A 25,921-nucleotide genomic window follows, 5' to 3' on the forward strand; every position below is an offset into this window, starting at 1 on the left:
CAGCGCAAATTTTATCGCTTCTGAGGTGCTTACTGATAAAGTCGCTTAACTCTAATCAACATCTTAAGTAAGGTTTGCTGCACTACTTAGCGGCATAGAGTAAGCAAGTACTTTAGCAAATTTCGACAAGTTTATTTTTCAGTAAATTTCAACTGTACTTGACTTCCAGCTTAACTTAAGCCATATTTTAAGCAACTTCTCATGCAAATGTTGATGAGTTTGATGTTAAAAACTCTGAAAATGCTAGAATTTAGCTACGCTTGACTTGTGACTTACTCTATGTTATAGGCTAAGCAATGTGACATAGCATAAGCAACATCTCAAGTAAATCTCGACAAGCTTGGATTTCAAAATTTAATTTTTTCAACTTTTTTCATTTTTCAAGCTCTCAAACTTTCTCAAATCATCTGTTAATGCATTATTGACCTCTAATTCACCACAAAACCTATTAAAAATACTAAAATTATAAAAATCAAATACCAAATAACTAAAATTAACAAAAAAATAAAATAAAGACTAAAAGTATAAAAAATGCTAAATATAAGAACAAAACGGATATAAAACTATTATAAAATATCTATATGAAATGAGCGTAACACTCAGATTAAATTCAAACTCTAAAATTTTATAATATAATTTAAAAAAATTAAGTGCAATTCAATATTAAAAATTTATGCTTAAAAAGTGGTAAAAATTTAGGTCTCTGAGTTCTCTTTTTCTATTTTGTCTTTAATTTTGGGGATGTGGCAAGTAGAACATGGGCAGCAATCCATTGATTTCATCATTTTTTCTAAATTTTTCTCATCTTAACAAGTGTAAATTTATTTAAACCATTGATAGAAGCTTTTGATGTTTCCCTAGCAGCCTACCTTTCTAAACTCACTCCTTTCTCTTTCCTCTTTTTCCCCCTTTAAAATTTTTTGGTGACCACTAGTAATTATTTTCACCAATAGTTATTTTTTATTTTTTTAATAATTTTCATATTTATGCCTTTTTATAACATATTTATATTTATTTTTAATATATTTTATAACATTTTCGAATTTTGTCATATTTTTTTAGGAGGATTTGATGTCACCTCTTTTATAAGAATTTAGAATTTTCTCTTTTTCATTGTGAGAATCTTCCTTTTTATCATAGAGATTTTTTTTTATCATAGAATTATTATGTATTTTATTTTATTATTTACGTAAAAGTACAATGACAGAAAATATGATTTTTTTAATAAATATATTAAAATTTAATAATTTTAAAATTAAGCTTGTAAAAAAATATTAGAATCAAATAATAATATATTATAACTGAATAGAGCGTGCTTCTTGTTAAATAATTAAATTAAATGTTTTGTTAACTTGATCTACTCCTTCTTATCAAGATAACTTCTATTAAGTGATTTATTTTAAGTTTTTTTTTATACAAAATTATAACAGTTCAAAATTTTGTACTTACTAATTATATTCTGTCTCTATAAAAGCTTTATCTTTTATTTTCTTAAAAAAAATTGAAAAATACTTTGTTATTATATCTTTTATATGGAGTTATTTATCTCTTTATGAGATTAATGGTGAGGACGGAAGTAGCCTGGTCAAAGTTCAGTTCTGGGATGTGGGTGGCTCTTGAATCGGATTGTATGGGATCAGCTCAGAATAATTTTAATTTTAGTCCTGCATTAGCATCAATTTTCTCTCAAATCCTTTAATTCTGAGAGTGAATTAAATCTATAAATTTCAATTTAATTGTTAGATTTTTTTTTTTTTGTAAAGTGGCAACATAAAATTAATTTTAGTGTGTACTATCTCTCATAGATGGATGCTTTCTTTAATTTAATTAGTATGATATTTTAATTAATTTATTGAATTTTCTTTGATAATATAAATAATAAATCTATGATATATTAATAAAAAAGTCCAAATCTTTTCATGTTTTTATAATTTTATTCAATAATTTTAATTTTGATAGAATTAATTAAAATTTTTAAAATTTATAAAAATTTTATTTAAAATTAATTTTATGTGGCATTTCATTTAGTATTTTTTATTATATGTCAGTAGATCCTACTTAGACACGTAAATCAATCCAAGTTAATTGACTTGGCTTAATTAGATAACTAACTCTAATCAATTAAGTTAGCTTACCACAATTACTTAAATTAATGAAAATTAAAAAAAAAATTAATTTAAATAAAAAGGGGAAAAAAAAAAAAGTAAAGATCGTCCTTAGATTAAAACCAGGTTTCTTCTCTACCACCTCATGGATCATCCTGCTTGTCTCCCCCAGCTTCTTCTCTCTCACCTTGCAACTCGCTGTCCCCACCTCATCCTACTCACGATCCTCGCCTCTGCCCCTACCACACTTCGCCCGAGACCCTGACGTCTCTACCCCAGTGTGCTGGTGTTTATCTCTTTCTACGTGACGGCTTGTTGAATACTTGATCGAAGATTAATTAATTTTGATTTCACGAATATTCTCGGTTATTGAAAATTTTGTCGATTATATAAAATTGAAAATATTGGATAAAATTGTAAAAACACAAAAGGATTTAACATTTTTTTTAATAATTTTTATTATTAATATGAAAATAAGCTCGATTTATTTTTTATATTTTTTAAAAATGTTCAATTTAATCCATTTTTAATTTTTGATTCAATTTAATCCTTTTACTTTTAATTTAAATTTAAATTTATTCAAAGTGTAACTCTTGTACCACTTGACGCGTGATTTTTTTTTTTTAAATAAGCTTAATTTATCTTATGTATTTTTCAGAAATGTCCAATTTAAATTAAGTTCAAAGTAGCTAATTTTATCATTTTTTAATATTAAAATGTTATTTTTTTTAAATAATTAATTAAATTAAATAATAAAAATAATATTATTTAATATTAATAATTAAAATGAAATTATAAAAAATATTTTTTATATTTTCATTAATTAATTAAAAATAAATTAATTAAGTTGAAAGATAATAAAAAATATATTTATTTTCATATAATTAATTTAAAATTAAAAATTATGATTATAACTAATTTTAATTATTTAAAAATAAAAATATTATTTTATATTTTATTTTCTTAATTAAAATTAGAAAATTATAATCAAATAAAATTAAAAATATAAATATTATTTTTTCCATATTATTAATTAATATTAAAAATTTAAATATACAAAAGTTAACTAATTATAATTATTCAATTAACATTAAAAAATGATTATTTTTCAATTTAGTTAATTTATTTTTAATTATATAATGAAAATATAAAAATAATATTTTTTTTACTTTCATTTTATTTATTAATATTAAATAATATTATTTTTATTATTTAATTTAATTAATTATAGAAAATTAAAATAACATTTTAATATTAAAAAATATAAAAGGGCTAATTTGAACTTACCAAATGTAGGAGGGCTAAATTGGAGTCAAACATTGAAAATGGGTTAAATTAGACATCTCTAAAAAGTATATGGGATAAATTGAATTTATTTCTGCGCGTGTATATCAATTGGGCTAATTTGAACTTAAACCAAAAGTAGAAAGGTTAAATTGAACTAAAACTTAAAAATTGGATAAATTGGACATTCCTAAAAAGTACAGGAGGCAAATTGAATTTATTTCCTTATTAATATATATTTTAGTGAAAATTATATCTAATTTCTTTTTTTTAAATCTAATATAAATTTTGAATAATAAAAAAGTAACTAAAAAGTAACAAATTCATCAACACCAAAAATTAAACAATTATATATATATATATATGTGTAAAGACAATAGATATATATAGTTTGATAATTATTTTATTAAAAATGAAATAATAAATTCCTAAATATTAATAATGTTTTCACATACCCCATGTAGCCTGATTAGTGTATGTGTGTGTGAGATATATGGGTTAGGGATGGCAACGGGTTGGGTTTTTGCAAGTATCCGATCCGATCGAATCTTAATAGGACGGGTTTGGGTAGTATATAATCGGGTTTAGAACGGGTTCGGATTTGAAATTTAATACCCGTGACAGGTTCGGGTCGGGTTCGAGTTTTATATGTTGGGTATCCATTATCCGAACCCGTTTATATAAATATTTAATTAAATATAAAATATATGTTTTTTTTAATAATATTTATAAATATTTATATATTTTATTTTATATAAAATAAAATTGAAATATTTTTTGAAATTATTAAATTTTTAAAATAAAATTATTAATAAAAATAATTTTTATATAGATTATTAATTAAATATATAAAATTAAACGGGTTCGGATATTTTTCGGGTAATAACAATTGGATTTGAGACGAGTTCGAGTAGTTGAGAATAAATTTTAATAAGGTTTGGGACGAGTTCAGATTCGAGTAAGGTGATTTTCATGGGTACTTTACCCATTGTCATCTCTAATACAGATTAGCATGTTTAGTCAAAATTATCATGATTTTGATTTAAAGTATATTTTGTCTCTATTTCATGTGTGTTAATCAATTCCTATGAAAAAAAATAATGCTTTCATTATTATGGGTCAGAATTAATTAATTACTATGATATCAACTGTATGTCCAAATGTGGATAATGGGTAAATTTGCATAGTGATTTGGTTGAAAAATATATGGAGTTGGTTAGGGCTGATGTGTGTGCAATTGATAGTGGCAATTCATAGTTGTTGAAACTTAGCTTTAGCAGAAGGCAGAAGGCAGAAGGCAGAAGGCAGAAGGACAATTAGTACATGCTAACATCATTATAGCAAAATTGACCTTCTAATTTACTTGCTGCATCATCCACACTCACATGTACCATTACATTAATTTCTGGTAGTAAATTCAAATTGAGAAATTCTTGGCCATGCCAGGGTGGTCTCCATATAAAATATGATGATTTCACTAAAAAATATAATTTTTTTTAAATTTTTTATTAATTGAGTGTATAGGTGTAATTATGATTTTTCCATTCTCAAATAAAAAGACACACCAAGTCAATTTTTGACTTTGAATTTTTTTTTTTCCATCTATCTCACTTATGATATTTTTTTGAAAGCACAGATTAAAAATGTGCACACACACAATATAAAAAAGATTAATTATACACACTTATATTTTCAGGTAATTGCTAATTGAAAGACAGTTATGTACACACTTGTATACCACACACACATATTAATAATTAAAAAAAAAAATCAAATACTTACCCTTATTAAGGTTATGATAAAATAAAAGACATCAAGTTTTAGGGCTGGGAAGTCTCTTACTTAAAAAATATATATACATTTGACATTTATTATGCAATAAATTTATTAAAATTATTAATTATGGTGAGATCACTATAATTAATGGTAAATATAAAATCATTGTACATAAATTAATTTTACCTAAAAATTTTTCATTAAGTTCAGGTTTTGATTAGAATTAAATAAACTAAAAACAAGTTCAAAATTTTAAGACACCTAAAATTCCAAGTACAACAATGTGTATTTATAAATTTGTATCTTTTAAATTTAGGCATTAAATCTTTTTTTTTTAAATATATTTTTATAATGAGAAATTAATTGACCCCTAATTTTATTACTATCTAAATAATTCTCAAAACTATATTAACTTTATATATTTTAATTAATAATTTATATAAAATATATTTTTATTAATAATTTATATTTTAAAAATTTATTAATTTTATAAAATATTTAAATTTTATTTATTAAAAATATAATATACAATATTATTATAAAAGTTAAATCCAACTCAAACTTGACATAGATATTATTTCTGAAATCTGAATTTATATAAAACCTGATTACATATTACTTATGTTTGTTCCAATAAAGTTCGTGTAAATCATATACCTAAAAATACTTAGATTCGTTGTCATCTCTAACTTTGAAACAGCAATAAAAGAAGCAGGGAAAGAAGGTAAATTTGAATGAGGAGGACAAGGTCCTGAATCATAAAAAGAGAGGGAGAAGTGACAGAGAAATGTTTGGTAGGGTTTGTGAAGAGATTCATGGAAACAGATAAAAATCATGATTATAGGCATTATTGCACCGCATGCTAATTTATCAGTTGCTTCTCTTCTGGCTAGCTTCTGCGGGACCTCATCGAGTTTAGGACATCATATGATCCAACGTTCAAATCCAAAACATCCACCCTGCCACTATCGTCTTCTCTGAAATCTGAAACATGCTATGTTTCTTTTATTATGGGAGTTCACGTGACAATCTCTTCCACACAATTGTTCTGTCTATTTCATTTCTAACAACCCTTCTAAGATTTGTTTTTCCTTTTATGCCCCACTTGCTTATCATGATTAATTTGATTAATCGTCTGATCATATCTTTTAAATGGTATGAGTTGAGATCTCGTAAAGAGACTCGAACCAATATGAGTATTAATTAGAGTCCTGATGCTTATTGTGACTTGTATATTTAGTATGTTAAACCTTCACCATCTTCCAACAAAGTACTAAGATTTGAATCCTGCTGGGCATTGTCCCTGGGAAAATAATTGATACGTATGTCAGAGTTTCAGAATTTGAATGTCTATCATTCAAGGAGTACGAGTAAGTGGAGAGCTACCCATATTGTTTAATTAACTCAATTTTTCGTTTTATTTAATTTGACTAATTAAATTTCGATTTCACGACTCTAAAGATGACGCAAATTACAATTAAAGATTGGTTAGTTTTGTGCCCTTGAAGCTTCAGACATTAAGAAAAAACAGTGTTTGCTCCTATTTAATCCAAAATAATTTGCCATTTTCAGGTGCTCCGTTGGTTTCATTTGGTTTTTTTTTATTGACAAATGAGAAAAATTTCAGGTATAAAAGATACATTGATTGGATTCTTTGTGCAGCTGTATCCAATACTGGGCAAAATCAATAGAGAAATGCCACTAACCAAGCTGAAAACATCGATGAAGCTAAATGGATTCTCACTTGAAGATGGATATTGAAGCCTGCATCATGGATCAATGAGTGATTTCTTCATACAAGATCCTGAAAGCACTCACCACACATTCAGGTTGCACTAAACCCTCGAATTTTTAGATGTAATGGAAGATATAAACTTGAATTTTTAGGTCGAAACGTTTTCTTTTCTTGACACTCTTTCAGACTAAAAATAATCAAAATTTTTTATTTATTAATTAAAAAAAATTCAGCACAAAAAATATGATGCTTCTTCAACTCTCGTGTATACTTCATGACCTCCATGACCTCAAGCCCTCGTATTCACTTCTTCAACGAAGGCAAAAAGACCACGAAAGCATCATGATAAACACAATATTGGGAAGTGAAAACTCCTCTATATGCCTTATTCATCACTAAATCCAAGTTTTAGAATGGCATACTTGAATTCAACCGCCTTACTTCTAGATAAAATCGCAAGATTTATAATATATATGAGAGTATTAAAAAATAATATTTTTTTGTGAAATTAAAAAAATCAATTAATTTTTAGTTAAAGGAGAATGAAATTTATACATATGTGAGACAAGGAACATGTACTCCAATAAACTTGGAATAATCCCTCAATACATCTCAGTCGATCTTTTCACCCCATAATTGCCCTATGATCCAAACTTTGATCATTGAACCAAAAGTGGCAGTTAATGCCCCAAAAGCAAAATCATGATAATCAACCCCTATGAAAGGGGAATGATCAAATTTAATATAGATTAGGTAGAAATTTTATGTCTATCCTCGAAAAACATATAGGTGTATTCGGTAATAACTTTTAAAGTAGTGTTTAGTATTTTGACTTTCCTATTTATATTGTTAGATGACATAATATTTATATTAATATTTTGAAGTTAAGAGAATGATCAGTGTACAAAAATATATCACTAATAATAATAAAATAATTCAGAATTACTAAAATAATTAATAATAATGTCTCAAAATATGTCTAAGAGGGGGGTGAATTGGACTAAAATAATTTTTCGGTTCTTGCTCAAAACCTTTTAAAAATTATAGCTTAGTTCAACCTAATTTTCTACTATGAAATATGTGTGATACTACTCAAATAATTAGTTGATACAAAGTTGGCATATAAAGTTTCAGTATACTGATCTAATAGGATATATTAGCACTCAACAAAAATACCAAGAATCGATAAAATTACAAAGACAAGAAACACAAGAAGAAATGTAATATATCAATTGACAGCAGATATAACAGTAAGCAAATTATATCAGATATCAGCAGATTTAAAAGTAAACAAATTATCTCAGTTTCCAGCAGAGTTAACAGTATACTGTATCAATTCTCAACTCACCAAAAAATAATTCAACCAGAAATAAAAGTGCATAAATTTAAAGAGTAAGGGTTGAGAGAATTGAACACTGAATTTTTATAGTGGTTCGGCCTAATTAACCTACGTCCACTCTCTCAAAGATCCCACTTTGAGTCTTCACTTCACTATTCTTCTCTTTTGAAGGCAAGAGACAAAAGCCCTTTATAAATCTTCACGCCAAAGCTTTTACAAGTAGCTTCACAATTCTACCAAGCGTTATCCCAAACATTTTTCACAATCAAACTTTAATAGGTGCTTGAATGACTTCTCATAAATGCTAAGAAGGTGTTTAAAACTCAATCTCATTCAATACAACAGAATCTATAAAAAGAGATGGGTAATAAAAACAATTTGAGCACTTTAAATGAAAGCTTTACTGATCTTAAAAGGTTAGGAGCAGTATTTATAGCTTTAAATGAAAGCTATAAGTGTATTTATAGCTTTGGATTGTTTCTGACTGTTTGTGAACTCATTTGAACGTTACATTTTCAAATTTTAAGAAAATAGCCATTATTTTATCATTTTCATGATATTGCATGTAGTTGAGTCGCTTAGCAAACCAGTTAGCATACTAGAACCAGTAGCAAACCAGTTAGCATACCAGGAAAGCTTTTTTGCATAACTTTGAAAAATTTAAAACTTTACACCAAATCATAATAAAATACATTTAGGCCATTGATAATTCAAAACAAGTTTTGAAAACTTAGAATAAAAATTTAAGGGATTAAAAATAAGTATCATTAGCTTCTATTCCTCAAATCTTTTCACATATATTCTGAAATTCCTTAAACTATTCTCAAACTATATGTACCTTTAATTTTGATCTTCAATGTAGCTTGGAATGTAACCTTTTCTTTCTTTGTCTTCTTTGATTCGTCTTGTGTTATCTTAGAATGTCATTATTTCTTTAAGGCACAAGTTCATCATCAACTCCATGAATCTTTTTCTTTATCCTTAGAGAAGCACAACACTTAAAACAAGGTTAGTTTGATTCTAGTTGAGTTTTATTATCATCAAAATTTATGCTCATTTGAGCTCATGGGGTTAACAATCTCCCCCTTTTTGATGATGACAAAACTCAACTGAATCACCAAGTAAGAATTGACAAGTGTGGGTATGTGTATGGATGTATATGTGGGAATAACTCCCCCTATGTATATACCTATATCAACACATATTAACAAATAACTCCCCCGTAATAATTTCAATGAAATATTCATAAGCATTGTTAGTCACAAGGGGTTTTAGGTAAGTATGACTAGAATATTAACTAAATATGCACAAGATATTTTCACAATCAACATATTAATCACAAGCTATATCAACAATGTCAATCATTCACTTCTTCCCCTTTTTGTCAGCATCAAAAGAACATGGGAGAAAATATGCACATATGTATAGACAAAAAATCTGGTTAAGTACAGTGAACTAAAATAGAAAAAATAGTAGATAACATAGTAAACTAATTGTCATCAACCTCTGGTTCCTTGATCTAAGTTGATTTTAATTTCTCTGCAATTTAAATTTCCAGTCATCAACCTCTGGTTCCTTGATCTAAGTTGATTTTAATTTCCTGCAATTTAAATTTCCAGTTATCAACCTCTGGTTCCTTGATCTAAGTTGATTTTAATTTTCTGCAATTTAAATTTCCTGTTATCAACCTCTGGTTCCTTGATCTAAGTTGATTTTAATTTCCCTGCAATTTAAATTTTCAGTCATCAACCTCTGGTTCCTTGATCTAAGTTGATTTTAATTTCCTGCAATTTAAATTTCCAGTGATCAACCTCTGGTTCCTTGATCTAAGTTGATTTTAATTTCCTGCAATTTAAATTTCCTGTTATCAACCTCTGGTTCCTTGATCTAAGTTGATTTTAATTTCCCGCAATTTAAATTTCCTGTTATCAACCTCTGGTTCCTTGATCTAAGTTGATTTTAATTTCCCGCAATTTAAATTTCCTGTTATCAACCTCTGGTTCCTTGATCTAAGTTGATTTTAAATTTCCTGTTATCAACCTCTGGTTCCTTGATCTAAGTTGATTTTAATTTCCCTGCAATTTAGTTGATTTTAATTTCCCTGCAATTTAGTTGATTTTAATTTCCCTGCAATTTAAATTTCCAGTCATCAATCTCTGGTTCCTTGATCTAAGTTGATTTTAATTTCCTTGATCTAAGTTGATTTTAATTTCCTGCAATTTAATTTCCTCTTTCAGACTAAAAATACCCAAAATATTTATTTATTAATTAAAAAAAATTCAGCACAAAAAATATGATGCTTCTTCAACTCTCGTGTATACTTCATGACCTCCATGACCTCAAGCCCTCGTATTCACTTCTTCAACGAAGGCAAAAAGACCACGAAAGCATCATGATAGACACAATATTGGGAAGTGAAAACTCCTCTATATGCCTTATTCATCACTAAATCGAAGTTTCAGAATGGCATACTTGAATTCAACCGCCTTACTTCTAGATAAAATCGCAAGATTTATAATATATATGAGAGTATTAAAAAATAATATTTTTTGTGAAATTAAAAAAATCAATTAATTTTTAGTTAAAGGAGAATGAAATTTATACATACGTGAGACAAGGAACATGTACTCCAATCAACTTGGAATAATCCCTCAATACATCTCAGTCGATCTTTTCACCCCATAATTGCCCTATGATCCAAACTTTGATCATTGAACCGAAAGTGGTAGTTAATGCCCCAAAAGCAAAATCATGATAATCATCCCCTATGAAAGGGGAATGATCAAATTTAATATAGATTAGGTAAAAATTTTATGTCTATTTTCGAAAAACATATAGGTGTATTCGGTAATAACTTTTAAAGTAGTGTTTAGTATTTTAACTTTTCTATTTATATTGTTAGATGACATAATATTTATATTAATATTTTGAGGTTAAGAGAATGATCAGTGTACAAAAATATAGAACTAATAATAATAAAATAATTCAGAATTACTAAAATAATTAATAATGATGTCTCAAAATATGTCTAAGAGGGGGGTGAATTGGACTAAAATAATTCTTCGGTTCTTGCTCAAAACCTTTTAAAAATTGTAACTTAGTTCAACCTAATTTTCTACTATGAAATATGTGTGATACTACTCAAATAATTAGTTGATACAAAGTTGGCATATAAAGTTTCAGTATACTGATCTAATAGGATATATTAGCACTCAACAAAAATACCAAGAACTGATAAAATTACAAAGACAAGAAACACAAAGAAGAAAGAATATATCAGTTGACAGCAGTATAATAGTAAGCAAATTATATCAGATATCAGTAGATTCAACAGTAAATAGATTATCTTAGTTTGCAGCAGAGTTAACAGTATACTATATCAATTCTCAACTCACCAAAAAATAATTCAACCATAAATAAAAGTGCATAAATTTAAAGAGTAAGGGTTGAGAGAATTGAACACTGAATTTTTATAGTGGTTCGACCTAACCAGCCTACGTCCACTCTCTCAAAAATCCCACTTTGAGTCTTCACTTCACTATTCTTCTCTTTTGAAGGCAAGAGACAAAAGCCCTTTACAAATCTTCACGCCAAAGCTTTTACAAGTAGCTTCACAATTCTACCAAGCGTTATCCCAAACATTTTTCACAATCAAACTTTAATAGGTGCTTGAATGACTTCTCATAAATGCTAAGAAGGTGTTTAAAACTCAATCACATTCAATACAACAGAATCTATAAAAAGAGATGAGTAATAAAAACAATTTGAGCACTTTAAATGAAAGCTTTACTGATCTTAAAAGGTTAGGAGCAGTATTTATAGCTTTAAATGAAAGCTATAAGTGTATTTATAGCTTTGGATCGTTTCTAACTGTTTGTGAACTTGAACGTTACAATTTTAAATTTCAAGAAAATAGCTATTATTTTATCGTTTTCTGCGATATTGTATAGAGTTGAGTTAATTAGCAAACTAGTTAGCATACTAAAACTAGTAGCAAACCAGTTAGCATACCAGGGAAGCTTTTCGGCATAACTTTGAAAAATTTAAAACTTTACACCAAATCATAATAAAATACTTTTAGGCCATTGATAATTCAAAACAAGTTTTGAAAACTTAGAATAAAAATTTGAGGGATTAAAAATAAGTATCATTGGCTTCTATTCCTCAAATCTTTTCACACATATTCCTAAATTCCTTAAACTATTCTCAAACTATATGTACCTTCAGTTTTGATCTTTAATGCAGCTTGGAAGGTAACTTTTTCTTTTTTTGTCTTCTTTGATTCATCTTGTGTTATCTTAGAATGTCATTATTTCTTTAAGGCATAAGTTCATCATCAACTCCATGAATCTTTTTCTTTATCCTTAAAGAAGCACAACACTTAAAACAAGGTTAGTTTGATTTTAGTTGAGTTTTATTATTATTATTATCAAAATTCATGCTCCTTTGAGCTCATGGGGTTAACAATCTCCCCCTTTTTAATGATGAAAAAACTCAACTGAATCACAAAGTAAGAATTGACAAGTGTGGGTGTGTGTATGGATGTATATGTGGGAATAACTCCCCCTATGTATATACCTATATCAACACATATTAACAAATAACTCCCCCGTAATAATTTCAATGAAATATTCATAAGCATTGTTAGTCACAAGGCGTTTTAGGCAAGTATAACTAGAATATTAACTAAATATGCACAAGATATTTTCACAATCAACATATTAATCACAAGCTATATCAATAATATCAATCATTCACTTCTCCCCCTTTTTGTCAGCATCAAAAAAACATGGGAGAAAACATGCACATATGTATAAACAAAAAATCTGGTTAAGTACAGTGAACTAAAATAGAAAAAATAGTAGATAACATAGTAAACTAATTGTCATCAACCTCTGGTTCCTTGATCTAAGTTGATTTTAATTTCTCGCAATTTAAATTTCCACCATCAACCTCTGGTTCCTTGATCTAAGTTGATTTTAATTTCCTGTAATTTAAATTTCCAGTCATCAACCTCTGGTTCCGTGAGCTAAGTTGATTTTAAGTTACTGCAATTTAAATTTCCTGTTATCAACCTCTGGTTCCTTGATCTAAGTTGATTTTAATTTCCCTGCAATTTAAATTTTCAGTCATCAACATCTGGTTCCTTGATCTAAGTTGATTTTAATTTCCTGAAATATAAATTTCCGGATCAACCTCGTTCCTTGATCTAAGTTGATTCTAATTTCCTGCAATTTAAATTTCCTGTTATCAACCTCTGGTTCCTTGATCTAAGTTGATTTTAATTTCCCGCAATTTAAATTTCCTGTTATCAACCTCTGGTTCCTTGATCTAAGTTGATTTTAATTTCCCGCAATTTAAATTTCCTGTTATCAACCTCTGGTTCCTTGATCTAAGTTGATTTTAAATTTCCTGTTATCAACCTCTGGTTCCTTGATCTAAGTTGATTTTAATTTCCCTGCAATTTAGTTGATTTTAATTTCCCTGCAATTTAGTTGATTTTAATTTCCCTGCAATTTAAATTTCCAGTCATCAATCTCTGGTTCCTTGATCTAAGTTGATTTTAATTTCCTTGATCTAAGTTGATTTTAATTTCCTGCAATTTAATTTCCTCTTTCAGACTAAAAATACCCAAAATTTTTTATTTATTAATTAAAAAAAATTCAGCACAAAAAATATGATGCTTCTTCAACTCTCGTGTATACTTCATGACCTCCATGACCTCAAGCCCTCGTATTCACTTTTTCAACGAAGGCAAAAAGACCACGAAAGCATCATGATAAACACAATATTGGGAAGTGAAAACTCCTCTATATGCCTTATTCATCACTAAATCCAAGTTTTAGAATGGCATACTTGAATTCAACCGCCTTACTTCTAGATAAAATCGCAAGATTTATAATATATATGAGAGTATTAAAAAATAATATTTTTTTGTGAAATTAAAAAAATCAATTAATTTTTAGTTAAAGGAGAATGAAATTTATACATATGTGAGACAAGGAACATGTACTCCAATCAACTTGGAATAATCCTCAATACATCTCGATCGATCTTTTCACCCCATAATTGCCCTATGATCCAAACTTTGATCATTGAACCAAAAGTGGCGATTAATGCCCCAAAAGCAAAATCATGATAATCAACCCCTATGAAAGGAATGATCAAATTTAATATAGATTAGGTAGAAATTTTATGTCTATCCTCGAAAAACATATAGGTGTATTCGGTAATAACTTTTAAAGTAGTGTTTAGTATTTTGACTTTCCTATTTATATTGTTAGATGACATAATATTTATATTAATATTTTGAAGTTAAGAGAATGATCAGTGTACAAAAATATATCACTAATAATAATAAAATAATTCAGAATTACTAAAATAATTAATAATAATGTCTCAAAATATGTCTAAGAGGGGGGTGAATTGGACTAAAATAATTTTTCGGTTCTTGCTCAAAACCTTTTAAAAATTATAGCTTAGTTCAACCTAATTTTCTACTATGAAATATGTGTGATACTACTCAAATAATTAGTTGATACAAAGTTGGCATATAAAGTTTCAGTATACTGATCTAATAGGATATATTAGCACTCAACAAAAATACCAGTAATCTGGATAAAATTACAGCACAGTAAACACAGCAGTAAACAGAATATATCAATTGACAGCAGATATAACAGTAAGCAAATTATATCAGATATCAGCAGATTTAAAAGTAAACAAATTATCTCAGTTTCCAGCAGAGTTAACAGTATACTGTATCAATTCTCAACTCACCAAAAAATAATTCAACCAGAAATAAAAGTGCATAAATTTAAAGAGTAAGGGTTGAGAGAATTGAACACTGAATTTTTATAGTGGTTCGGCCTAATTAACCTACGTCCACTCTCTCAAAGATCCCACTTTGAGTCTTCACTTCACTATTCTTCTCTTTTGAAGGCAAGAGACAAAAGCCCTTTATAAATCTTCACGCCAAAGCTTTTACAAGTAGCTTCACAATTCTACCAAGCGTTATCCCAAACATTTTTCACAATCAAACTTTAATAGGTGCTTGAATGACTTCTCATAAATGCTAAGAAGGTGTTTAAAACTCAATCTCATTCAATACAACAGAATCTATAAAAAGAGATGAGTAATAAAAACAATTTGAGCACTTTAAATGAAAGCTTTACTGATCTTAAAAGGTTAGGAGCAGTATTTATAGCTTTAAATGAAAGCTATAAGTGTATTTATAGCTTTGGATTGTTTCTGACTGTTTGTGAACTCATTTGAACGTTACATTTTCAAATTTTAAGAAAATAGCAATTATTTTATCATTTTCTCATGATACTGAGAGTTGAGTCAGTTAGCAAACCAGTTAGCATACTAGAACCAGTAGCAAACCAGTTAGCATACCAGGAAAGCTTTTTTGCATAACTTTGAAAAATTTAAAACTTTACACCAAATCATAATAAAATACATTTAGGCCATTGATAATTCAAAACAAGTTTTGAAAACTTAGAATAAAAATTTAAGGGATTAAAAATAAGTATCATTGGCTTCTACTCCTCAATTCTTTTCACATATATTCCTAAATTCCTTAAACTATTCTCAAACTATATGTACCTTTAATTTTGATCTTCAATGTAGCTTGGAATGTAACCTTTTCTTTCTTTGTCTTCTTTGATTCATCTTGTGTTATCTTAGGATGTCATCATTTCTTTAAAACACAAATTCATCATCAACTCCATGAATTTTTTCTTTATCCTTGGAAGAGCACAACACTTAAAACAATGTTAGTTTGATTTTGATTGAGTTTTATTATCATTAAAATTCATGCTCTTTTGAGCTCATGGGGTTAACAAGCTCTACCTTTTTAATGATGAAAAAACTCAACTGAATCACAAAGTAAGAATTGACAAGTGTGGGTGTGTGTATGGATGTATATGTGGGAATAACTCCTCCTATGTATATACCTATACCAACACATATTAACAAATAACTCCCCCTTAATAATTTCAATGAAATATTCATAAGCATTATTAGTCACAAGGGGTTTTAGGCAAGTATGACTAGACTATTAACTAAATATGCACAAGATATTTTCACAATCAACATATTAATCACAAGCTATATCAACAATGTCAATCATTCACTTCTTCCCTTTTTGTCAAGATCAAAAGAACATGGGAGAAAATATGCACATATGTATAGACAAAAATCAGTTAAATACGTGAACTAAAATAGAAAAAATAGTAGATAACATAGTAAACTAATTGTCATCAACCTCTGGTTCCTTGATCTAAGTTGATTTTAATTTCTCTGCAATTTAAATTTCCAGTCATCAACCTCTGGTTCCTTGATCTAAGTTGATTTTAATTTCCTGCAATTTAAATTTCCAGTTATCAACCTCTGGTTCCTTGATCTAAGTTGATTTTAATTTTCTGCAATTTAAATTTCCTGTTATCAACCTCTGGTTCCTTGATCTAAGTTGATTTTAATTTCCCTGCAATTTAAATTTTCAGTCATCAACCTCTGGTTCCTTGATCTAAGTTGATTTTAATTTCCTGCAATTTAAATTTCCAGTGATCAACCTCTGGTTCCTTGATCTAAGTTGATTTTAATTTCCTGCAATTTAAATTTCCTGTTATCTGATGCACACATTTTGCATAGTCATTTAGGTCTAATTTCATAATCATTTTATTTGGTTATTAGTCATTTTTTTAGCTAATTTCATTAGTTAATTAGTTAGTTTTTCATAGTTGTCAATTTTACACTAATTTGTAATTTTTACTTTGTTTTGTAGGAAAAATGGTGTTTTTGAAGGACTAAAGAGAATTTTGCCATTGAGGAGTGTCTTCTATAGCAAAAAGATGCCAAAAACAAGTTTTCAAGCTGAAATATGCATTGACTAAATGCATGCATAACTTGTCGCATAAGCTATGCGCTGCATAAGGAGGAAGATCATCGTTCGAACCAAATTAAATGTGCATAAGGAGACTGCATAGCTTATGCACATTCTCACCTCCCTTATGCACATTCACGAATTTGTGCATAACCTATGCACCAAGTCATGCAGCTTCGCATAAGTGATCCAGAACCAGCCGAAAACTGCATAAGGGATCGTGATAACTTATGCACCCACTTATGCACCCCATAAAGAGTTCATTAATGAGTCGCGAAGATTCCCTTAATGTATTCCTCCTAGAACATACTATTTTAGGGCTCCATGTCAGAAAAATGCTATATATAGTCCCATTTTCTCATTTTAAAAAAAAGGGCAAGGAACAAAGAAAGAGAGGAGGAGGCTAAGCAGAATTTGAAGAGTCATTTCCACCTTCCACACCATTTTCAACTAAGATTTGCAGATTTCTTCCTTCCTTTACACTTTTCTACATTTCTAGTGTTTAATTACTTACTTCTTAGCTTAGATTAAAGCTTTATTTCCATTTAAACTCATCATATCTTGTAAGCATTATGGATAGTGAGTAGTTTACTTTTGATTCTGGAGTAAGGGTTGTAATATTTGAGATATTTTGTGGATTTTGATTGGGTAATCCATATTTTGTGGTCTTAATGAGTTTTATTCATTTCTTGTATGCTTAATGACATGCTTAATGTAGGATCCCATTGAGTAATGTTCTTAATCCATGGTTGAAGCACCGAAAGGAGAAGGCCTTGTGATAGATAATCAGGAAATTGGACTTAATTAACTTAGACCTAGAAATAGGCTAAGGATTAAGAGGATTCATAGATTAATTAAAGAACTTAATGGGTCTTAATTAATTCTAACTCCACGAAAGTAGGATTAGTTTGATTAAGGCACTCTTTGTCTCACTCGAAAGGGAATTCAAAGGATTTAAGAATTAATCTCCTTAAAACCCATTAGTTTCACAAGATTGGATAACCAATTTAAAATCCCAAAATAGCTCGAATATGAAATCCGAACTCCTAATCGCTTTTACCATTGTTAATTTCTAATCGAATTTAATCATTTGCCAATTTAAATATTGCCATATTTGAACTTGCTTATTTCTATTTGATGCAATTTTAGTTTAATTAATACATTGTTGAATAGAATATTAATTTTGCACAATTAGATTTCACACTCCATTACCCATTAATTCATCATTTTAAATACTTCAATTTAGTCAACTTTTATATCGAAAATTCAATCATTAACACAACTCCTCGTGGGATCGATATTTTTCTATACTACTTGTACGACCCGTGCACTTGCGGTTGGGACGCATCAAGTTTTTGGCGCCGTTGCCGGGGAGTTGTTTGTTTAAGATTGAATTCTTGATTATTTTAGTTGTTTTTAGTTTTATCTTTGTTATCTTTTCATTTTGTGTTTGTTTGTTCTTTTTCAGGTACTTTAATCTTTTATGAGAAGAGCTAGAAGCTCAAGTGACACAACCTTATTGTTCAATCCTGAAATTGAGAAATTTTGTAAGGCCAACAAGAAAGAAACCAGAAAAAGGAAGGAAGCCTTGAGAGAAACTGAATTAGAAGCAGATATGGCTGATGAAAGAATTAGAATTGGTGTTGGTAATGCTGGAAATGGTCAAAACAATGAAAATGAAGCCCAAGGGGAAGAAGTTGTTAATGCAAACGTGCCTAGGGGAAGTATGATGGATCATGCTTTTCCTCATTTTGATGACTTGAGAGAGAGCATAGCAAGACCAAGGATTGATGCAAACAGCTACAAGATGGATTTTGGAGTTCTTCAAATGATCCAAAACTCTCAATTTGGAGGTCATCCTTCTGAAAATCCACACACACACCTGAAAAAGTTTGCTATGATTTGCGACATGCAAAAACAACCTGGAGTATCTGATGATGCAGCAAGATTGAAGCTATTCCCATTCTCTTTGAAAGATAGAGCATTGGATTGGCTTGATTCTTTACCTCACAACTCCATTACAAATTGGGAGCAACTAACTGATGCATTTCTTGCACAATATTTTCCACTGAAAACTCAAGAGTCGAGGAATCAAATGACATCTTTCGGACCAAGAGAAGATGAAACTCTATGAATCATGGATGAGATGGAAGGAATTGGAAAGATTATGCCCACATCATGCCATTCCAAAATGGATGATAAATCGTAATTTCTACACAAATGTCACTCCGCAATCAGAGGAATTATTGATGCTCAAACAGAGGAGAATTTATTATAACGCATGAAGATGAAGCTTATGAGTTATTAGAGAAAATTGCAAAGAATACTCATCTTTGGAGTAGTCCAAGAGGACCAGCTCCAACTCAGAAAAGGCAAGCTGCTGGAATGTATGATCTTGATCCATTCAACATGATTAATGCAAAGTTTGATGCACTTACAAATGTCCTTGCTAAGAAGATGGAAGATTTGAGTATGTTGGTTAGTTCAACATCATCACCGAAGTTCACAACAAGTGGCTTATGCAGAGGAAACTACCACGTGGAGTAAATTATGGAGAACAAGCGGCATATGTTGGTAATTATGGAAACAAGCAAATGGGGAATCCTTATTCTCAAACTTACAATCCAAATTAGAGGAATCATCCCAACTTTTCATGGGGCAATCAGCAAAATCAAGTTCAAAATCGAATTTTCAACCACAACAAAGAAAGTCAAGTTCCATATCAGCAAAATAGGCAACCATTGCCTAATTTTCAGCAGAAAAATATGAACCTCCACCAAAACAAAGAAGAACGAAATTCCACCATCAAGCTTTATTGCAACAGATTCTTGCCAACCAAAATAAGCATGATGAGGAGATGAGAGAGGTGAAAGCAAGGCTGGAACAAATGCAAACACACAATGTATCGCCGAACATCAGATTGCACAACAAGCATCTTCCTCAAGTGCCAAATCTTTTGGAAAGCTTCCAAGTCAACCAGAAAATCCAAGAGAGCATTGTCAAGCTATTACTTTAAGAAGTGGTAAAGTTATAAATGATGAGAAGAGTGAAAACAGTGAGAAGAGAGAAAATGAAAAAGGAACTGATGAGAGTGAAAAACAAGAGAGTAAGGAGAAATTTGAAGAAAAAAAAGAGAAGTATATACCTCCTCAGCCCTACAAGCCACAACTTCCCTTTCCACAAAGATTTCACAAAGCCAAGCTTGAGAGGCACTTTGGGAAGGTCTTCGAGGTTTTGAAGAAACTTTACATAAGTGTGCCTTTGTTGATGCTCTTTCACAAATGCCCTCTTATGCAAAATTCTTGAAAGAAATTCTCTCAAACAAGAGAAAACTTGAAGATGATGAAACCGTAGCTTTGATGTAAGAATGTAGTGCTATCCTCCAAAGGAAACTTCCTCCAAAGCTTAAGGATCCAGGGAGTTTTTCAATTCCATGCCACATTGGAGAGTCTTGTTCTACAAAAGCTCTATGTGATTTAGGGGCCAGCGTTAGCCTTATGCCCCTTTCTATCTATGAAAAGCTCAACATGGGAGATCTAAAGCCAACCCACATTTCTCTTCAGTTAGCTGACAGAACAATCAAGTATCCTGAAGGGATTTTTGGAGAATGTGCCCCTGAAGGTTGGAAAGTTCTATATACCTGTTGACTTTGTCATCTTGGACATGGAGGAAGATTCTAATATTCCAATTATCTTGGGAGACCCTTTCTAGCTACAAATAGAGCATTGATTGATGTGAAAGGAGAAAAGCTTACTCTTAGAGTTGGTGAAGAGCAGTTAATTTTCAATATCAATAACACTATGAAAAAGCATCATTCTGAAGCTGATACTTGCTTGAGAGTTGATATTATTGATGAGCTGGTTGAAGAACACTTCAGAAAGAAATATCCAGAAGATCCACTTGAAAATTGTTTGGTTCATGGAGGAGGCATAGACTATGACAACCCTCATGTAGCTGCATATACTCAACACTTAGAGGGAAGTCCACCATTCATTTCTCGCTCCAGCTTTTCAACTCACACAAAAGGAAAAAGAATTTAAGCAATCATCATTCAAGGAAGAAGATGCACCTAAGGTAGAACTTAAGCAACTTCCTTCTCACTGTATGAATTTCTTGGCACTAATAACACTTATCCAAAGAATTGTAAATGCAAACTTGAGTACTTTAGAGGTCGATAAGTGTTAAGAGTGTTGAGAAAATTTAGGAAAGTTTTGGGATACACCATAGATGACATTAAGGGAATAAGCCCACACTTTTGCATGCATAGAATCAGTTTGGAAGAAAATTGTAAACCATCTATTGAACATCAAAGGAGGTTGAACCCAAATATGAAAGAAGTTGTTAAAAAGGAGATTTTGAAGTTGCTTGATGCAGGATCATATATCCCATCTCGAGCCATGATTTGGGTGAGCCCAAGACATGTTGTCCCAAAAAAGGGTGGAATGACAGTGGTCAAAAATGAAAATAATGAATTAATTCCCACTAGAACGGTGACTAGTTGGCGAATGTGCATAGATTACAGAAAATTAAATGTTGCCACTAGAAAAGATCACTTTCCACTTCCCTTCATTGATCAAATGTTGGAAAGACTAGCTAGGCATTCTTACTTTTGCTATTTAGATGGATATTCAGGTTTTTTTCAAATCCCTATCCATCCAAATGATCAAGAGAAAACCACTTTTACTTGTCCATATGAAACCTTTGCTTATAGAAGGATGCCATTTGGGTTGTGTAATGCACCAGCCACTTTTCATAGGTGCATGATGGCAATCTTCTCAGATTTCATTGAAGACATAATGGAGGTTTTTATGGACGATTTTTCTGTTTATGGATCTTCTTTTGATATATGCTTGGCTAACCTTTCTAAAATTTTGCAGCGATGTGCAGATACTGACCTTGTGTTAAACTGGGAAAAGTGTCATTTCATGGTTCAGGAAGGGATAGTGCTTGGACATTTGGTGTCTAACAGAGGAATAGAGGTTGATAAAGCCAAAGTTGAAGTGATAGAGAAGATGGCTCCTCCTACCAATGTCAAGGGAATTCGAAGTTTCCTAGGACATGCCGGGTTCTACAGACGCTTTATTAAGGATTTTTCTAAAATAGCTAAACCTTTTTCTAATTTGTTAAGTAATGACACACCATTTGAATTTGACCAAGAGTGTTTGGATGCCTTTGCGAAGTTGAAGCAAGCTCATCATCGCACCAATCATGCAACCACCGATTGGAGCCTACCTTTGAAATTATGTGTGATGCTAGCAACTATGCAATTGGGGTCGTTCTTGGTCAAAGGAAGGACAAAAAGGCTTATGTTATTTATTATGCTAGTAACACCGGATGAGGCTCAAACAAATTATGCAACAACTGAAAAGGAATTTTTGGCAATTGTCTTTGCATTGGAAAAGTTCAGACCTTACATTATTGACTCAAAGGTGGTTATATTTTCAGATCATGCAGCCATCAGGTATTTGCTCCGTAAAAAGGAGGCCAAACCGAGGCTCATGAGGTGGATTCGATGCTACAAGAATTTGATTTGGAGATTAGAGATAAGAAGGAGCCAAAATGTAGTTGCTGATAATCTTAGTAGGTTGAAATTGGATGGTGAAGAATTGGATGAAATCCCTATTGATGAGTTTTTCTTGGATGAACAACTTTTCTCTCTTGTTGCTAAACTACCTTGGTATGCAGACTTTGTGAATTATTTATCTTGTGGAGTTTTACCTCTAGGTATAACATGGCAACAAAAGAAAAGTTTCGCATGAAGTGAAGTTTTATAGATGGGATGATCCTTTACTCTTTAGGAGATGTTGTGATGGTTTAATTAGAAGATGTATTCCTGAAGAGGAGGTACAGAGTATTTTGCATCATTGCCATGCTTCTGATTATGGAGGACATTTTGGCATCTCTAAGACAACTAGTAAAATTTTGCAAGCTGGTTTCTTTTGGCCAAATCTTTTAAGGATGTGAGGAAATTTGTGTTGGATTGTGATAAATGTCAAAGGAGTGGAAATTTGTCAAAAAGAGATCAAATGCCCCTAAATAATATTCTTGAAGTGGAATTATTTGATGTCTGGGGAATAGATTTTATGGGGCCATTCCTCCTTCATATGGTAATAGATACATCTTAGTTGGGGTTGACTATGTGTCAAAGTGGGTGGAAGCTATTGCAACTCCAACTAATGATGCTAGAGTGGTAGTAAAATTTTTGAAAAATTTGTCTTGAGCAGATTTGGAGCTCCTAGGGCTATAATTAGTGATGGGGGTTCCCATTTTTGTAATAAGCAATTTGAGAGCTTAATGAGGAAGTATGGTGTAGTGCACAAGATAGCTACCCCATACCATCCTCAAACTTCAGGACAAGTTGAAATTTCTAACAGAGAGCTCAAGCATATTTTGGAGAAAACAGTGAACAATTCTAGGAAAGATTGGTCTATCAAACTAGATGATGCTTTATGGGCATATAGGACTGCCTACAAAACCCCTATAGGAACTACTCCCTTTAGGTTGGTGTATGGTAAGTCTTGTCATTTACCTGTGGAGCTAGAACATAGAGCATATTGGGCCATTCAGACCTTGAATTTTGATCTTAAGCAAGCTGGTGAGAAAAGGTTGTTACAACTTAATGAGCTTGAGGAATTGAGGATTGATGCTTATGAAAGTGCCCGTATTTACAAAGAAAGAACTAAAGTTTGGCATGATAAGCATCTGAGGAAAAAGGAATTCAAAGAAGGTGATTCAGTTTTGTTGTTCAACTCAAGATTGAAATTGTTCCCTGGAAAACTCAAGTCAAGGTGGACTGGTCCATATAGAATTTCTAAGGTTTTTCCTTATGGAGCAATAGAAATTTGGAGTGAAAAATCTGGGAATTTTAAGGTCAATGGGCACAGATTGAAGCATTACATAACTGGAGACCCAATACTAGGAGCAAGCTGTTACAAGCTCTCCAATCCCTCACCTCTTTTCAGTGAAATTCATGAAAAGTCCAGCTAAGGACTATAAATTAGCCCTCTTGGGAGGCATCCCAAGTCATTTTATTTTGCTTTTGTTGATTTACTTTCATTTTCATTAATTTTGTTTTTATCTTAAATCTCCCCAAATTCAATTTTTGACATTGTTAAATTTTGTCTCTTGTAGATGTAATTCAATGAAGAAGGGTCAGAACTATTGGGGAAGTAATTTAACTTGACAAATTTAGTCCTTCAAAAGAATCGATAAGCTTTTGTCGCATAATCTGCAGGAGCCGCAATCTAGTTCATGCAGAGGAAATATACATTCTGCAGACAAAAGGGTGTCTGCAAAGAAATGGCTCATGTTTTGATGAAGTTGGATGTATATCAATGGAGAAAGGTTGGTGAATCACGAAATTGCTATCCTGGTTTATGCAGAAAGTGAACAATAAAATCTGCAGCAGATTACATGTGTTTTTGGTGAGGTTGGGTGGATAATTTTCTAATATTTGTGCTTATAATGATATTATGGTGGTAAGTTGGTCATTTTTGCAGTTTTGAACTTCTTTGGGGTTATAGGATACAAGGTAGAAATGTTGCATTTTCTTGACAAATCTTGGAGATTTCATTTCTCATTTGTGGTTAGATGCAACTTCATGCAAATTTTATGGAGTTTTATGTGCTAAATGTTGATTTGCAGAATTTGAGTCAAAATGGCATAGCTCTCAAAGGTCTTTTATGTAGGATCCATTTTTACATGCTTGTGTGATGCACTTTTGATGAACTTTGAATATATTGATGTGTTTTTGGTGAAAATCTCTCATGGTTTGTGCTTCATAGAATTATATTTCATCATTCTAGGATATTTTTAACACTTGCAATTCATGTTCCATTGCAATCTTAATTTTGTTGAATGGTGCATAAGCAACTGCATAGCTTATGCAATCCTGCATAACCAAAATTCTTGCCATTTTTCACCTTTATTGCAAGTGCATAAGCAGAGTGCATAGCTTATGCAACTCTGCATAACCTCATTTTGTCAAATTTCATATCTGTCAAAACTTGCATAAGGTGAGTGCATGACTTATGCACATTTGCATAACTTCAGATCCTTCATTTTCCAACTCTGCCGAAGTTTGCATAAGGAAGGTGCATAAGCTATGCACTTCTGCATAACCAAAAATCCAAAGCTCCAATTCTGCCGAAGGTTGCATAAGCAGAGTGCATAACCTATGCACTTCTGCATGACCAACAACCCAGAAAAATCAACCTTGCCGAGGGATGCATAAGGAATGTGCATAGCCTATGCACTTCTGCATAACCAAGATCTCCAAAAATCAATTCAGCCGAAGAGTGCATAAGCAGAGTGCATAACCTATGCACTCCTGCATAACGTAAAATCCCAAAGTTGCCGAGACCGCATAAGCAATGTGCATAGCCTATGCACTTCTCATAACCAAAATTCGAATTTCAAAACCTACGCGAGTGCATAAGCGAGTGCATAGCTTATGCACTGCATGACCACCAACCAAAATTCAAAAAATTGCCGCAGAGTGCATAAGCGAGTGCATAGCTTAAGCACATCTGCATGACCCAAGTTACTGAAAAACAATTCTTGACGAGAGATGAATAAGGGGAGTGCATAACTTATGCACTCCCGCATGACTTCGCTCCTCACCATTTCAGGGTCACCGAAACATGCATAAGGACAGTGCATAACCTATGCACTTGTGCATAAGCATTTCTCTGAAATTTAAATCCTTTTGAAACATGTACAAAAGAGTGCACAAAGTGTTATGCATAAATCATTTTCCCTTATGCAGTCTCCTCAAACCCGATTCACATTCATTT

The 25,921-nt window shown here is 30.9% G+C and overlaps 1 non-coding gene across 1 annotated transcript; it reads right to left on the reverse strand.

Annotated features, from left to right (window-relative positions):
* Positions 1–19,205: 19,205 nt before the first annotated feature.
* On the reverse strand, positions 19,206–19,311 carry LOC131170047 (small nucleolar RNA R71). The gene has a single exon (XR_009140989.1). It is a non-coding gene; the product is annotated as a small nucleolar RNA R71 (small nucleolar RNA).
* Between the last annotated feature and the right edge of the window lie 6,610 nt (positions 19,312–25,921).

The sequence above is a fragment of the Hevea brasiliensis genome, chromosome 10 (genome assembly GCF_030052815.1).
Source record: "Hevea brasiliensis isolate MT/VB/25A 57/8 chromosome 10, ASM3005281v1, whole genome shotgun sequence".
NCBI lineage: Eukaryota > Viridiplantae > Streptophyta > Magnoliopsida > Malpighiales > Euphorbiaceae > Hevea > Hevea brasiliensis.